This window comes from Oryx dammah, unplaced genomic scaffold (assembly GCF_014754425.2).
Source record: "Oryx dammah isolate SB20612 unplaced genomic scaffold, SCBI_Odam_1.1 HiC_scaffold_3, whole genome shotgun sequence".
NCBI classification, from domain to species: Eukaryota; Metazoa; Chordata; class Mammalia; order Artiodactyla; family Bovidae; genus Oryx; species Oryx dammah.
In genome coordinates this window covers 45,211,327-45,229,294 of record NW_024070187.1, presented here as the reverse complement: position 1 = coordinate 45,229,294, position 17,968 = coordinate 45,211,327, and the positions used below count along the sequence as shown (strand labels likewise).

Below are 17,968 nucleotides of genomic sequence, written 5' to 3'. Positions count from 1 at the left end.
GGTGCAAAAAGTTCCTCTCTCTAAAGTTTACTTCTATGAAGAGCATGCAGATAAATGAATAGATCAACGGCTAACTACCAGGTTTTAGTGCTTCTGTGATTGCCCTGGCAGGTTACCTGATTCCTCCTTCCTCTTCACCCCACTCCACCTTTCTTACACATGAAGACATTAAAAACACTTCATTATTTAAATTATACAGTAAGAAGTCTATGTACCGTATTTTAAAACTAAAATTTCACTCTACTTTTGCTTCAAGCTTGGCACTCTATAGTTTTAAGAAGAATGAACACTCAAGCTACACAAAAGAAGTAAAAGAAGTAATACAAACATTTATGTCATAAAGCAATTAACATTGCTTTAGGATGACTGACCAGGAAACTTTTAATAAAAGCAAGCCATAAAAAGAGCTTCCAAGGAAAGAAAGTAGCTGGGAGAGGTTTGCTATACTCTGGGTTTGTAGAACAGCTTGTGTAAAGGTTGACAGACAAGGAATGGGAGATGACAAAAGTTTCCCGGCTAAAAAGAACATGCTAAAAAGCACATGCTAAGGAAAAACAGAAATTGTTTCCTGCTTAAAAGAGTAGATTCAACAGATGAATGTCAGAAAAACTACATATTCCTGAGATTTAGATTTACTGTAGGTTGTAGGGAATACAGATTACAAAATACAGGTAACTCTTTGGAAAGCTTAACAGTGGCATAACTGAATACAGAAAAGAATTCTACCAGGGCAGGTGGGAAAATAATAATGAACAACAGAAACAAGGGATCTGGTCCACTGAATCACTGCAGCCACAATCACCTTTTAAACTGATCATTTCCCTCCTCTAGCTTAAAAGCTTTCAAAGCCTCTCTATGTTACAACCTCCTGGAAGGAAATCCACCTTGTTTCCTACACTCTGCCCGTCCAAATAAACATATCCTATATGTAACTATCAGGTTAATGTTCCTGAAGTACAGTTAGTTCCTCTCTTACACAGGAAGAATAATGTGAATCACTGAGAACTAAGGCATGCTTTAAATACATCAGATAATAAAGACTAAAAGCCCAATGTTTACTCATTATCTCATCTTTCATAATCTCATTTTCTTGGGGAGAAAACCGACAGTCTGTGGTCAAGTGACTGACCCAAGAAAACACACAGTATGGGAAAAGAACTAGGATTTAAGTCTAGACCCTCCAGCTGGAATTTCAACACTTCGTCTACACAATATTGTCGTAAATATTATTAGAGAAGTGGTACTGGGGCTAACACTGTTGATAATATGCCAGGAACTAAGCTAGGGACATGTGTGTTCATGTGCTCAGTTACTTTATTTACATCTCACTCTGCGCCACTCTATGTACTGTGACCTGCCAGGCTTCTCTGTCCTGGGATTCTCCAGGTAAGAATACTGGAGTGGGTTTGCCATGCCCTCCTCCAGGGGAATCTTCCCAACCCAGGGATCAAACCCACATCTCTTTTATCTCTTGCAGTGGAAGGCAGGTTCTTTACCAGTAGCAACACCTAAGAAGCCTCATGCTAGGAACCTAATAGTATTTTATTTCATCCTGATCTAAGACTAACTAGTTGCCTCTTTTACAGACTGAGGCTCCTGGAGATCTGAGCACTAATTTATTCAACATAATGCATCAGAGACTCAAAGTGGTTGGTCTAATATTCTCTCCCATGTGTCCAACTTTAAAACCCACACTCATGTTGCTACGCTAATCTATCTCCCAGAAGCAATCAGAAGAAATCAAGTCCAACACTGAAGCTTTATTCTTCAACCTGGCTGATATAACAATAATCTAATTTTTTAATGCATCTTAACCAAAATGTAGGCAGTGTATATAAATAGATTTTTTTAATCTATAATTTAGCAAGAGACTATATGCACATTGACTAAAGCCACTAAGAAGGATTAGAATCATATTTAATCACTCAAGTCAGAAAGTTCATTTGATTCCTACAAATGAGATCCAGGTTGTTCATGAACTTATGCACACGAAAGATCTTTTAAAGCTGACTTGTAAATCGTAGTAGTTATCAATATAAATTTTGGTTGACAAAACAAAAACAAGCATGAAATTTATTTCCCTTAAGAAGCTGCACTGCCATGTTTCCCCATGGATTGCTCCCAGTCTTAGCCTCATGATGAGCAAATCATGTACTAGCTGAGGATATTCAGTCAAATATCAGTTAATTTTTCTATACAGAAAACAGGACCTATTTATAGCACAGGGAACTCTATTCAATACTCTGCAATAACCTAAATGGCAAAAGAATCTGAAAAACAGATACATGTATATGTATCTGGGGCTTCCCCGATGGCTCAGTGGTAAAGAACTGCCTGTAATGCAGGAGACCCAGTTCCATCCCTGGGCTGGTAAGATCCCCTGGAGAAGGAAATGGCAACCCACTCCAGTATTCTTGACTGGGAAAATCCCATGAACAGAGGAGCCCTGCAAGCTACTGTCCATAGGGTCCCAAAGAGTCGAACACAACGGAGCTCATGCACTGTGTATGTATAACCAAAACGTTTTGTTGTCCATCTGAAACTAGCACAATAATGTAGATCAACTATACTCCAATATAAAATAAAAGCTAAAAAAATACTCCAAAGACTTTATCTGTCACATACTGTTTTACAGCATCCCAAATTTTATTACTCTCAAACTACCAGAAATCTCAACAGAAAACTTTTAAAAGATCATCAAAAGGTATTACAGAAACTTGCCAGCTTTTAAAATACACCTAGGTAGGCTTATTTTAGGAGAAACCTGAGTTTGGGACTTCCCTGGGTGGTCCAGTGGTTAAGAATCCACCTTGCAATGCAGGGGACATGGGTTCAATCCCTGGTCAGAGAACCAAGAGTCCATATGCCAAGGAACAACTAAGCCCATGAGCTACAACTAAGAGCCAACACAGCCAAATCGAATTAAAATCTGAAGATTAAAAAAAATAGAAAGAAACCAAGTTTTGTTGAGGGAAGCACACAATATTAAGAGGTATGAAGGAAAAAAGGTGCTGGGTTTGGTTTAATTGGACATATGCAACAGCTCCTCCTTGCTCCAGTTTCTGGTGTCCTCCAGACAACATTTGTTCTAGCCACACTGGACATCTGTACACTTCTCAGAACACACCATGGTGTTTCAGATCTCTGGACCTCTGCCCCAGCCTTCCATACCCACAAACTGCAGTAGTAGTGGGCAAAACAGAATTTAACGTCACATGACACTTAACCAGAAAAGAATAAAGGGTGAGACAACAATAAATAGGTGAGACAACAAGTTAAAAAACTTTTTAACGTTTTCAGTGCCTACAATAGATGACATACTACATGCTGAGCTAAGTTAACGTTTTTACATAAATTCTCACAGGCTATTATATATAAGAAATTTTTAAGAAGAAAAGTTCTAAATACTGAGTTGATGATGCAATGTGTTTTTAATTAGATATCATAATTTGGGGAATGTGTTTTACAGAACTTTAATTTTAAATGAGTTGTCAATCAAGTACTTAGAAATAGTCCTGTTAAATAATGACAGCAAAGTAACCACTGCTATTATCTAAACTATGAAAATCATGTATTCTAGGGATTTAAGTTCTAAGCTCCTTTTTGCCAGTGCTAATAAAGGTTTCAATTCTAAAGCTAAATCTGGTTTGAGCAACTTTCAAAGAATCTTTCCAAGAATGATAAACTATTCCAATTCCCATCTTGATAGTAACTCCTTTTCCAATTAAACACTGGAGGCCAGGGGACTTCAAGTACCTATAGCTAAGAGGTTAAATTCAAGATCAATGAGACCCACTAACTAAAAGACATTTGAGATCTAGCAATTCTGGAAGATGCAATATTCAGCTAATTTTACTTTTGAGGAATTCCCAAGTGGGGAAGCACTTTTCTCAAAATATATATCCTAATTTTCAGCAACATCATTAAAAACTAGCTAAGTGCCTGCTGCTACTGCTCTTAAAGTGACAAACACCCAGGGGTCAACTGGAATATGGTTGAATTTTTGCTAGAAATCTAGATGGCACAGTATGGACAAATATAATTTAAATATAAACACACACATGCATACATACACACACAACTATCCTTTTTCAAACAGATGAGTGTTAGCAAGTTGTTACCTGTCTAAGCTAAGAGGGTGGGGAAAATGAACAGGGAGATGGAAGGTACATTGTTCAAGTGCTGAGTAAAGGACATTAGGAAGGAAAAGTAGTAATACAGTAAATCAGCTCATAAAAACTACTAGACACTTACTCAAAACAAGCAGATACAGCCATCAACAGACGTTTCTTTCCCTCCCAGGGTATGAGAGGAAACTAAGGAAGAAACACTCAAGAGTCTGAACCAAATTTACCTCTACTTTCTTTAAGGTATATACTTACAAAAATGGTTATGAGTGAATTGAGTTTCTCCATATCATTTTGTTTCTCCTTCAGTTTACTTGCTTAGGTCTCTTTTTGTTTAAAATAAAATATAAATTTTGGTGGCTTGAAAAACTGTGTGGTCATGAGTATAAAAGAATGTGCTGATCAAGTTCTGGACTTGGCAGTGAAGAGACATAGATGAAACTCACTGGAAGGGTAATTTCTGACCAATCACAACTTATCTGTAGATAATAACAATAAAATTGCAATAATAATGCTTAAATGCTGCTTAAATGTGAAAGTACCTAGATCACTGCCCATCAGAGTAAAGCATAAACATTACTGACTTTGAAGGCACAATCTGATAATCAGTTACCACTAATGCCACAATTCTAAAGTCAAAACAAAACATTTTCCTATAAATTTTTTATTTAATGTTCACGAAATACTTATGTTTGTTTTAAATTTTTCACACTTTTATGTTTATTCCAATTATGTGAATGATGATCCAATCTGTGGCTCTAATTCATGCCTTCAAGCATTTTCCTTTCTCTTGTTAAATTCATTAATTCAACAAATATTTTAACATTTACAATGTGCCACCCCTTTTTAAAGTACTGAGAATCTTTGTGTATACATCAAGACCAAAATCCTTGGCAGCAGTTTACAATGTATTGATAATTAGAACGTTGCTGCTATTGCTGCTAAGTCGCTTCAATCGCGTCCGACTCTGTGTGACCCCATAGACGGCAGCCCACCAGGCTCCCCCGTCCCTGGGATTCTCCAGACAAGAACACTGGAGTGGGCTGCCATTTCCTTCTCCAATGCATGAAAGTGAAAAGTGAAAGGGAAGTCACTCAGTCGTGCCGGACTCTTCGTGACCCCATGGAGTTAGATAGTGGTAAACACTATGGACAGAAATGGAAGGAAAGGATAAGGGAGACAGGGGTGAGGTATACAATTTTAAATAAGCCCTCAATGAGGTAATATTTGAGCAAAGATCTGAAGGAGGTGATGAAAGGAAGATTTCCTGCAAAGGGAATAAACATCAGGTCCAAGGGCCCCAAAGCAGGAGTGTTTTGCTGAGAAACAGGTTTCAAGAGAAGGTTATTAGGAGACAAGAGGTTATGGGAGTTTGTGTGAGTATGGGTCGGGGTGTGTATGTATATGTTGTAGGGAACATCAGGAAGGTCTTGAGCTTTTTACTCCAAATTCTGAGTCAAAGAAGATGAAGATCTGAAGAGAGGAAGGTCAGCATGAACTTGGCTGCGGAGCAGAGAAAGAGAAAAGGCGTAAGGGAAGAAGCAGAAGAAACTAGTTAAGAGGCTATGGTGACTATGTAGATTAAAGATGACAAAGCCTCACACAGGATAGAAGCTTCAGAACCTCTGGACATATTTTAAAGACAAAACCAACCACACCTGACGATACTCTGGATCATGGAGATGAAGCAAAAAGAGGACTAGGACAATGGTGACTCCCTCTAGCCTAAGTGACCCAAAGAACGGAGTTACTTCATGACATGAAGAAAACCTAAGGAGAAGATGAGGGGGGTTTCATTTCTTAATTTTGTATCTGTATGAGACTGTGGCTGTTTACCAAACTTTCAGTGCTGTAAGTTATCATTATGCTGCATACTGTAAACTCATATAAGCTATATGTCAAGTATATCTCAATAAAACTGAGACAAAATACATTAGGAAAAAAGAAGAGGGTTTTGGCAGTTCAGTTTGGACATAATAAATTGGACATTCTCAGATTTACTACAATTCATCAGAACTTTCTGCAGAGTAGGGTGATGTGATGAGTCAGGTTAGTCTATTTAGTTCTTGGTTGCAGTTCAAATTTTTTAAAAATGAGGTAAACGGTGTTCACATTGGCAGCATACATACTAAAACTGGAATGATACAGAGAAGATTAGCATGGCCCCTGCACAAGGATGACACGCAAATTCATGAAGCACTCCATATTTAAAAAAACAACCAAAAATGGCGGTAAATGTATTATTTATTAAACAAATGTTCTAGTAATATCAGCATTTTAATTATGCATCTTCTTACCATCTATATCTGTCAATGTTAAATAAGCAATAATGTGGTAAACATATTTAAGAAAATCTCTATTTATAGAGACTAACTTAAAGAGAGACAGTCCAAGCAAGCAGAGGTTAAAATAATAAAGGCAATCTCAGCTAAGAACAGGAGCCTATTATCTGATGCTCACCAGTCACCAAAATTCTTCTCAGTCTCAATCCTACAGATTAGAAGGAAATTTAACAGACAACATATATGAAGTGCTTTCCACTTGACACTAAGCATCTCATTTAAATTACCAACTACCTTCCAGTAGCTCATGAGGCTGAAAGGAGTTATTAAAGCTAAAGAATGGTCCTATAACTTTAGCCATCCTAGAAAGAACTAGTTTGAAAGTCCCTAAGGACTTCTTTTCGTCCATTGCTTTAATTTTCCATCACCATGCTTCATCTACATTTCGTGTTCTCTTCACGCTCTTCCATTTTCTAATGCCAAATGTTACAAAAGTTTGATGTGCAGCAATCTGTTTGGGTATATATTTTAATAGGAAAGGAACATGAAAGAAAATCATGTATTAAAGAGTTCTAAAACGTGACACATGTTTCTGAGATGGAATTGTGTTGAAATGTATTAATAGAAGTCACATTTTCAGGCTGTAGGCCTAGAATTACAACTCTGCTAAACAGAAAAGAACTGCAGAGAATCTGGGAAGTATGTGTTTTCTAGGGAGAAATGTATAAGAAGAGAAAGGAACCTCTGTTAAACACTTGATATTCTTGATAGTTCTGTGATATTCTCACCTCTCATTTTAACTTCAATTAGAAAATTACTGCCACAAAGCATCAAGATTTTAGACATTTTCACAATTCAGCTCAGTTCAGTTCAGTCGCTCAGTCGAGTCCGACTCTCCACGACCCCATAACCTGCAACACACCAGGCCTCCCTGTCCATCACCAACTCCTGGAGTTCACTCAAACTCACATCTAAGGAGTCGGTGATGCCATCCAGCCATCTCATCCTCTGTCATCCCCTTCTCCTCCTGCCCCCAATCCCTCCCAGCATCAGAGTCTTTTCCAATGAGTCAACTCTTCGCATGAGGTGGCCAAAGTACTGGAGTTTCAGCTTCAGCATCAGTCCTTCCAAAGAACACCCAGGACTGGTCTCCTTTAGGATGGACTGGCTGGACAGGTTGTAACTCCTCCCTATTTTAGGTTACATTTATCAACCAAGTTATTTCATCTGATGCAGGGGCTGTTTTCTTTCACCTATCTAATAGTTTAAATTCTTCAAACAGTTCTTAAGTCAATCATATAATACTAGAACATGTATTACGACACCATCTCTGTTTTGGGCACTTCAGAGTGCACATAATTTTGTACATTTTACTAATCGTCACAATTATCCAATGATTATATTTAAAACCTCAAGTCATCCATGTCCAGTCTAACATTATATTATACCTTTGACCACTGTGGTGTCTACCACTAGTAGGATAAGCATTTTAAGTCATTTTTCCAACAGCCACAATATATTTGAGTTGTAAAAGTAAACTGATCCCTGTGGCAGCAAACACTATTTTCAGACAGTAGGTCAGTGTAGAGACAGTGGGGCTCTATAGGAGTGCAGTGCTTTGCATACTTTCATCAATTCAATTTTACTGTACCCACTTTTCAGTAACAAACAAAAACCCAAGATTCCTCCCACCAAAACCCAACAAACAGCTCAAACAAATGCAACCCAAATGTCTACCAGGAGATGGATGGGTTTTTAAAATGTGGTAGTACATGCATACAATTAAACACTATTCTACCTCAAAAAGGCAGGAAATTCTGACACATGCCACAACATGGATGAACCTTGAAGACCTCGTGTTAAGTCAAATAAGCCACAAGAGGAGACTACTGTATGTCTCCACTCACATGAGGTGCCTAGAGCAGTCAAATTTCAGAGACAGAAAGCAGAATGGTAGCTACCAAGCGCTCAAGGTAAGGGGGAACAGAGTTAATTAACGGGTTCAGAGTTTCATTTTAGGAAGGTGGAGAAAGTTCTGAAGACGGATGGTAGTGACAGTTACATAACGATATGAATGCACCTAATGCCACTGAACTGTACAGCTAAAAATGGTTAAAAAAATAAGTCTTATTTTACATACATTTTGCTACAATTAAGAAAACTGAAGACACCTCATGCAAATACATTAACAGTGGATACTAAATTACCTTCCTTATATTTTAAGAAACTTTCCCTTTATCAAAAATCTATTTCTCATTCTATTTTTGTAAATTGTGCCAGGAAAATTCCTTTTTTTTTTTTGCTACACTACATGGCTTGCAGAATCTTAGTTCCCCGATCAGGGATGCCCAGGCCCACCAAATCCTAACCACTGGACCACCAGGGAATTCCCAAGAAAAGTAATTCTAAATGTACACTAAGAACTCAAGAATCATTAACTTTTTAAAGTAAACATTATACTATATAAATACAGTAATATGAGCCCACCTGCCCTGAAGAAAACCCAAACTACATTCATATACTTTTATATGCATTTAGATACATGGAAAATTGGAAGAATATATCTCAAAATTTTAAAACTGGTTACCTCTGGGGAAGGAAGCAGAACTAAAGCCTTCTAAATTATCATAATAATGACATAAGAATATATTCTCATATTAATTGTGTAACATTCCAAATGGGTTACAAACAGGCACAAAGAGATACACAGATAATCTCTCTCATTCCTGATCTACCTGGCCTAATCTAGTTCCTACTCTATTTACCCAAAGAGACAAAATTTAACTGAGTGGCAGTGGCTACATAGAACAGAAGCACAAGCAGCCTAACTTGGCAAAGATCTACAGTGGCCCAGGCTCCCTAAAGACATTCACGGTTGCCAATGACACACTTCTCAGGCCCAGTCTAGCAGAGCTGACTAGACAGCCACATTTTCACTCAGCCACTAGTCTTACCCTTCTATTGATTCTGTTTTCTTCCATTTAAAGGAATCTTTACAAACATTGGGCACTTGCAGTTTTTAAATTAATCTGTCTCCTACAAGAACCACGTGTCCTGACAGGGAGGGTCAGAGAACAGACAGTATCCTAGGTATTCCTGAACAAAATATCCTGCCTCCAGATTCCCAGAACTCATCTTTCTCTAGCATAATTTGAAAGTTTAAGGGAATTCCCTGGCAGTCCAGTGTTTAGGACTTGGCACTTTCACTGTTTGAGGGCTTAGGTTCAAGTCCTGGTCAGGGAACTAAATCCCAAACTAAGATCCCAAGCCAAATGGCATAGCAAGGAGGGGGGAAAAAAAGGTTTAAAAATAATAAAAGTAAGAAATCCTTCACAAAGCCATTGATGAAATCCCCAGTCCTAAGTAATCATTCCTTATTTTTATGTACTTGCAAAACGTCTCTATTATAGGAGTCACCATGCTGTACTTTATATTAGCTATGAGCATAGCTGGATTCCCCACTAAGGCACAAAGACTGAATTCTCTTGACTCATCTTTTATAAACTTAAGTTATTCAAAGATATCACCTGTAACAGGAGAAATGACTCCTTTTCTTCAAGAAAAGAACAGAATTTGAACATAGTTCCGTGCATGATACTAGGTACTAGCTCACAGACATGATGTTAATTTCAGAATAACATTGTCAATAAGCAATTTCAAATCAAATAAGAAAGATCAATGAGAAGAAGTCTTATAAATTTCCATTTCAACTTACTTGGTTAACTGAAAGCTTTGAGTTGAAAGAGAGATTATAATCTCAAAAACCACTACAAGTCACTGGCAAAAGTAGTATAGAACTTTTTAGTGGCACTTAAGCAGAAAAGAAGTTCATCTCCTCTGCAACTAAAGGGAAAAAATCTGTTTGTATCCCCTTTACATCACATAAGCCTAAATACAATTACAGCCTCTGCATGTTCTGATTATTTTACCAGTTTCCTATGTAAAACTTTATCCAAAAAATGAACCACACAAATCTCATTTATCATATATTTTGTGTCTATTTTCCTTGTGACCCACATTTGACAGTATGAACAAAATCCTGCCTTCTTGTATTTAATATTAAATAAAATTGATAAGGATCTAAAAATCATTTGAGAAATGTTAAACTTGCTGAAATTATTCCTTGGTAGTGGGATATGCTATGCTTTGCTCCAAATAGTATTATGAATTATAAATGACAACTGCCAATAAGAGCAATACCTACTATCAGTAAATATGGTGTGTAAAAAAGACTGTCAGGTCTCATCTCCTTTATTTACAACCAAACTTCCATGGGCAGGTACAATAAATTAGTTCCACTTTACAGAAACAGAAATTGAGGTTTAAAGAAGTCAAGTAACTTGCAAGAAAATGATGTTTAAAAGGTATAGCTAGAGTTCAAACCTAGATCTTCCTGACTCCAAAACTACTCCAGTTGATCCTTGAACAACACGGTTTGAACTGTGCGGGTCCAGTTATACAGGGATTTTTTTTTTTCCTCCAATAAACATGCACTATAGTACCACACAATCCATGGCTGGATGAATCTGAGGATGAGCAACTATGGGTACAGAGAGCTGAAACGCAAAGTTTCGTGGGGATTCTCCACTGCACAGGGGTCTGGCACCACTAACCCCCAAGTTGTTCAAGGATCAACTGAATTCACCTGCCTCTCAACCTACACATTTAACAAATTATATCAAAATAAGTCTGTTCTGCTACAATGTATGTTTCTTTGCTGTGAATTACTTCTTAGGCAACTACTAACAGTTTGGAATGATGTTGGTGTAAAAGGAATTCATGATGCTTCATACACTGTTTTTCCTAGCATATTAAATGTTTTAAGCCAACTGAGGAAAGCTTTTTACAAACAAACATAAAAGCTTAGTAATAGATGAATATTTTAAGGAAAAAGCCCTGAAAATCTACAAAAGTACTTTTCTTTCTTATAAGTAGTTGGTTTACTGGCTTCAGTAACGTTCTTCTTTCAGTTTGGGTCAACCTATCTGCCAAAGCTGCCTGTGCAAATGAAGCAAAAAAAAAAAAAGAAAACCTTCTAGTAATAAAACAATGGATTAATGAAGAATGCTACACATAAAATTATAAAATTAGATTTTTTATTTTAATGAAGATAGCCTCTTAGAAGCAATGCCCTTCCACGACCTACAACTAGAAAAGGCTGAGCCTAACGTTTGAGATTCCAAAGACTGACAGTAAAAAAAGGTACAAATGCTAATCTTTTTATTATTAGGATTACTATTATTTTTAGTTATTATCCAAGATCAGAGTTTCAGGGAATTTCACAAGTCTGTCTCAACTCTTTTTTTGCCCAGAAGTTTACTCCTTTCATTGCACAAATTTGCAAATCTCAAGTTTTGTCAAGCTACATAGTCATCCCTCAGTATTTGCAGGTGATTGGTTCCAGGACCCCCTGAGATACCAAAATCTGCGGATGCCCAAGTCCCATATAAAAAATAACATAGTATTTGCATAAAACCTATGCACATCCTCATCTCTAGATTCCTTATAATACCTAATAAAATGTGAAAAGAAAGTGAAAGTGTCAGTTGCTCAGTCATGTCTGACGCTGCAACTCCACGCACTGTAGCCCACCAGCCTCCTCACTGCGTGGGATTTTAAAGACAAGAATACTGGAGTTGCCATTTCCTTCTCCAGGGGATCTTCCCGACCCAGGTATGGAACCCGGGTCTCCTACATTGCAGGCAGACTCTTTACCATCTCAGCTTCCAGGGAAGCCCCCTTTTTCCAATGAAATACAATGCAAATATTCATAAATACTATATAAAAAGCTCTGCCAGCAAGTGGCAAATTCAAATTTTGCTTTTTAGGAACTTTTGGAATTTCTTCCCACAAAATGGTTTCGAATCACGACTGACCTTTCAGATGCAGAATCTGCGGGTACAAAGTGAAAGTGTCAGTCACTGTCACATCCTACTGTTTAAAACCCCAAGGACTGCAGCCCGCCAGGCACCTCTGTCCATGGAATTCTCCAGGCAAGAATACTGGAGTGGGTTGCCATCTCCTTGTCTCTCCTTTCTCTACCTGACCAGGGATTGAACCTGGGTCTCTGGCAATGCAGGCAGATTCTTTACTGTCTGAGCCACCAGGCAAGTTTGGCAGCAACTCCAGTGTGCATTAGACATAACATTCCTTATGAACCTTTAGTACATGGACTGACTAAAATGCCACGGATAGTTTTTTGTGAGGTAAACTCCAATGTTACAGAGAAAATAATGTGTGTTAAAACTGTTCCATTAGAGTAAAATGCAGCAGAAATGATTAATGCTACTTTGATGATTTGTTATTGATCTTTAAACAAAGATCAATGTAGACAAGAGAAACACACATACCTCAACACAGCTCTTAGTGTACTTCATTTCTTAACAACTAGAGATGATCCTATGAAGAATGATTCTACTGAATAATCTAAGGCTATTCAGCTTACATGTATTTCCAAAGCTATAAATACAGCATCAAAACAAAAAGCTCACATAGAAAGATATAGTTTGCCTAGAAAACAGGTCATATAAAATATATATTTTCATACACAGTTGCCCAGAATTTATTATTTATTGAAACAAAGCATTCTTGGAAAAAATTACTCAAGAGATCCTGGAGACCCAAGTTCAGTGACTAAATATAGGTTTAGGTTCTGATAAATAATTCCCACACCAACAAACAATGCCCTGATCACCAGAAAAGTGTCCTACAATTCAACTCAATTCTGACACTACCTACTGAGATTTGCATAAAACCTATGCACATCCTCATCTCTAGATTCCTTATAATACCTAATACAATGTGAAAAGAAAGTGAAAGTGTTAGTTGCTCAGTCATGTCTGATTCTTTGCAACTCCACGCACTGTAGCCCACCAGACTCCTCCATGCATGGGATTTTTAAGACAAGAATACTGGATCAAACTCTGGTTTCAGAGGTTCCAATGACCTCCACCTTACGTTTCAGAAGCCAGCCTCAAGACCAGGTTATTATCTGTGTTTCTGACCAATCAGCTATACAGATCAGAGGTTCCCATGACCCCCTCCTTCAGTTCAGTTCAGTCGCTCAGTCATGTCCAACTCTTTGCGACCCCATGGACTGCAGCATGTCCTCCCTGGATAACTAATTTGCTAGAGTGGCTCACACTTACTACATTCAGCTCAGCTCAGTTTACTCAGTCATGTCCGACTCTTGCAACCCCATGGACTCCACCATGCCAGGCCTCCCTGCTCATCATCAACTACCAGAGCTTACTCAAACTCATGTCCATTGAGTCGGTGATGCCATCCAACCATCTCATCCTCTGTCGTTCCCTTCTTCTCCCGCCTTCAATCTTCCCCAGCGTCAGGGTCTTTTCCAATGAGTCAGTTCTTCATATCAGGTGGCCAAAGTACTGGAGTTTCAGCTTCAGCATCAGTCCTTCCAATGAATATTCAGGACTGATTTCCTTTAGGATGGACTGGTTGGAACTCCTTGCAGTCCAAGGGACTATCAAGAGACTTCTCCAACACCACAGTTCAAAAGCATCAGTTCTTCAGCTCTCAGCTTTAAGGTCCAACTCTCACATCCGTACATAACTACTGGAAAAACCATAGCTTGGACTAGATGGACCTTTGTTGGCAAAGTAATGTCTCTGCTTTTTAATATGCTGTTTAGGCTGGTCATATCTTTTCTTCCAAGGTGTAAGCATCTTTTTTTAATTTCATGGCTACAGTCACCATCTGAATTCTGGAGCTCAAAAAAATAAATTCTGTCACTGTTTCCCCATCCATTTGCCATGAAGCAATGGGACCAGATGCCATGATCTTCGTTTTCTGAATGTTGAGCTTTAGGCCAACTTTTTCACTCTCCTCTTTTACTTTCATCAAGAGGCTTTTTAGTTCCTCTTCACTTTCTGCCATAAGGGTGGTGTCATCTGCATATCTGAGGTTATTGATATTTCTCCCAGCAATCTTGATTCCAGCTTGTGCTTCTTGCAGCCCAGTGTTTCTCATGATGTACTCTGCATATAAGTTAAATAAGCAGGGTGACAAAATACAGCCTTGACATACTCCTTTTCCGATTTGGAACCAGTCTGTTGTTCCATGTCCAGTTCTAACTGTTGCTTCCTGACCTGCATAGAGATTCCTCAAGAGGCAGGTCAGATGGTCTGGTATTCCCATCTCTTTCAGAATTTCCCACAGTTTGTTGTGATCCACACAAGGCTTTGGAATAGTCAATAAAGCAGAAATAGATGTTTTTCTGGAACTCTCTTGCTTTTTTGATGATCCAACGGATGTTGACAATTTGATCTCTGTTTACTCTGCCTTTCCTAAATCCAGCTTGAACATCTGGAAGTTCACAGTTCCTGTACTGTTGAAGCCCGGCTTGGAGAATTTTGAGCATTACCTTGCTAGAGTGTGAGATGAGTGCCACCGTGCGGTAGTTTGAGCATTCTTTGGCATTGCCTTTCTTTGAGACTGGAATGAAAACTGACCTTTCCCAGTCCTGCTGCTGCTGCTGCTGTCCTGAGTTTTCCAAATTTGCTGGCATATTGAGTGCAGCACTTTCATAGCATCATCTTTTAGGATTTGAAATAGCTCAACTGGAATTTCATCACCTTCACTAGCTTTGTTTGTAGTGATGCTTCCTAAGGCCCACTTTGCACTCCAGGATGTCTGGCTCTAGGTGAGTGATCATACCATCATGGTTATCTGGGTCATGAAGATCTTTTTTGTACAGTTCTTCTGTGTATTCCTGCCACCTCTTTTATTTTCTGCTTCTGTTAGGTCCATACCATTTCTGTCCTTTACTGAGCCCATCTTTGCACGAAATGTTCCCTTGGTGTCTCTAATTTTCTTGAAGAGATCTCTAGTCTTTCCCATTCTATTGTTTTCCTCTATTTCTTTGCACTGATCACTGAGGAAGGCTTTCTTATCTCTCCCTGCTATTCTTGGAACTCTGCATTCAAATGGGTATATGTTTCCTGTTTTCCTTTGCCTTTCGCTTTTTTCTTTTCACAGCTATCTGTAAGGCCTCCTTAGACAACCATTTTCGCCTTTTGCATTTCTTTTTCTTGGGGATGGTCTTGATCCCTGCCTCCTGTACAATGTCACGAACCTCTGTCCATAGTCTTCAGGGACTCTATCAGATCTAATCCCTCGAATCTATTTCTCACTTTCACTGTATAATCATAAGGGATTTGACTTAGGTCATACCTGAATGGTCTAGTGGTTTTCCCTACGTTCTTCAATTTAAGTCTGAATTTGGCAATAAGGAGTTCATGATCTGTCAGCTCCCAGTCTTGTTTTTGCTGACTGTATAGAGCTTCTCCATCTTTGGCTGCAAAGTATATAATCAATCTGATTTCAGTATTGACCATGTGGGTGATGTCCATGTGTAGAGTTACTACAATCTTACTACATTACTGATTTATAATAAAGGATATTACTCAAATTGGAAGAGATGCAAAGGGCAAGGAATGGGGAAAGGTCCAAAAGTTACCTCATTAACATAACAAAAGACACTTTTTTATCACTCTCACTATTTAGGAAATTCAATAGGTTTTAGGAGCTCTGAGTTAGGAACTGTGGACAAGACCAAACATGTAAGTGAAATAAATTCTGGTCATCTGATGACCAGATTTATAGATCACAACATCACAGTGGTCAAAAATGTGTTTCTTTTTTCTATTAGTCTTAGTGTTATGCCTTCCTATTTCCCTGTTTCTATCTATATAGTCTCATTATTATGTTTTTCATGTCAGGGATTACACAGTAATCTGTAGAGCATTACCACATTTATTGTTTAAATCAACAGAGTTGGGAAGAGAGATTATGCATTTTAATAGAATAAAGCAAGAAAATTTCAAGTAATCATTTAAGTAATCAAAAATTAATATGTAAAACATTTTCATTTACTCCAGGAAAGTTTCCTTCTTTTATTACTTTTGACTTGAGCAAATATAATAAATTAGTTCATCTTCCATGTGTGCATGCACACTCTGTCCTGCTTGACTCTTTGCGACCCTGTGGACTGTAGCCCTCTAGGCTCCTTTGTCTATGGAGTTTTCCAGGCAAGGATATTGGAATGAGTAGCCATTCCCTTCTCCAGGGGATCTTCTTGACACGAGGACTGAACCCACATCTCCTGCAATTGCCTACACTGGCAGGCTGGTTCTTTACCACTGTGCTACCTGGCAGAGGAACCAGAGATCAAATTGCCAACATCCGCTGGATCATGGAAAAAGGAAGAGAGTTCCAGAAAAACATCTATTTCTGCTTTATTGACTATGCCAAAGCCTTTGATTGTGTGGATCACAATAAACTGTGGAAAATTCTGAAAGAGATGGGAATACCACACCACCTAACCTGCTCTTGAGAAACCTATATGCAGGTCAGGAAGCAACAGTTAGAACTGGACATGAAACAACAGACTGGTTCCGAATCGGAAAAGGAGTACGTAAAGGCTGTATATTGTCACCCTGCTTATATAACTTATATGCAGAGTACATCATGAGAAATGCTGGGCTGGAAGAAGCACAAGCTGGAATCAAGATTGCTGGGAGAAATATCAATAACCTCAGATGTGCAGATGACACCACCCTTATGGCAGAAAGTGAAGAGGAACTAAAGAGCCTCTTGATGAAAAGAGGAGAGGAGAGTGAAAAAGTTGGCTTAAAACTCAACATTCAGAAAACGAAGATCATGGCATCTGGTCCCATCACTTCATGGGAAATAGATGGGGAAACAGTGGAAACAGTGTCAGACTTTATTTTGGGGGGCTCCCAAATCACTGCAGATGGTGATTGCAGCCATGAAATTAAAAGACACTTACTCCTTGGAAGGAAAGTGATGACCAACCTAGATAGCATATTCAAAAGCAGAGACATTACTTTGCCAACAAAGGTCCGTCTGTCTAGTCAAGGCTATGGTTTTACAGTGGTCATTTATGGATGTAAGAGTTGGACTGTGAAGAAGGCTGAGCGCCGAAGAATTCATGCTTTTGAACTGTGGTGTTGGAGAAGACTCTTGGAGAGTCCCTTGGACTGCAAGGAGATCCAACCAATCCATTCTGAAGGAGATCAGCCCTGGGATTTCTTTGGAAGGAATGATGCTAAAGCTGAAATTCTAGTACTTTGGCTACCTCATGCGAAGAGTTGACTCATTGGAAAAGACTCTGATGCTGGGAGGGATTGGGGGCAGGAGGAGAAGGGGACGACCGAGGATGAGATGGCTGGATGGCATCACTGACTCAATGGACGTGAGTCTGAGTGAACTCCGGGAGTTGGTGACAGGGAGGCCTGGCGTGCTGCGATTCATGGGGTCCCAAAGAGTCGGACACGACTGAGTGACTGAACTAAACTGAACCTGGATCATCAATTTAGAGTGAAAGTTATTCAAAATCATGTTTTCTGCCTGCCTGACATTTTTTAATCCATCACCATGCAAAATCCAGAAACCACACAAGCAAATTATTCCTGTGCATATGTCATCATCTCCCAATTTCACAGCTAAAACCTGTTTCCTGTATCAAATGATGGAACCTGTAATTAATACCATTGCTCAAACCAGAACATGAGG

The 17,968-nt window shown here is 38.7% G+C and overlaps 1 protein-coding gene and 1 non-coding gene across 7 annotated transcripts in view; one reads left to right on the top strand and one right to left on the bottom strand.

Annotated features, from left to right (window-relative positions):
• RBPJ (recombination signal binding protein for immunoglobulin kappa J region) overlaps positions 1 to 17,968 on the bottom strand; it is a 237,907-nt gene that overhangs the window by 72,902 nt on the left and 147,037 nt on the right. The gene's annotated exons all lie outside the window — the stretch shown is intronic.
• Positions 6,232 to 6,338, top strand: LOC120862315. Its single transcript, XR_005720743.1, has one exon. It is a non-coding gene; the product is annotated as a U6 spliceosomal RNA (small nuclear RNA).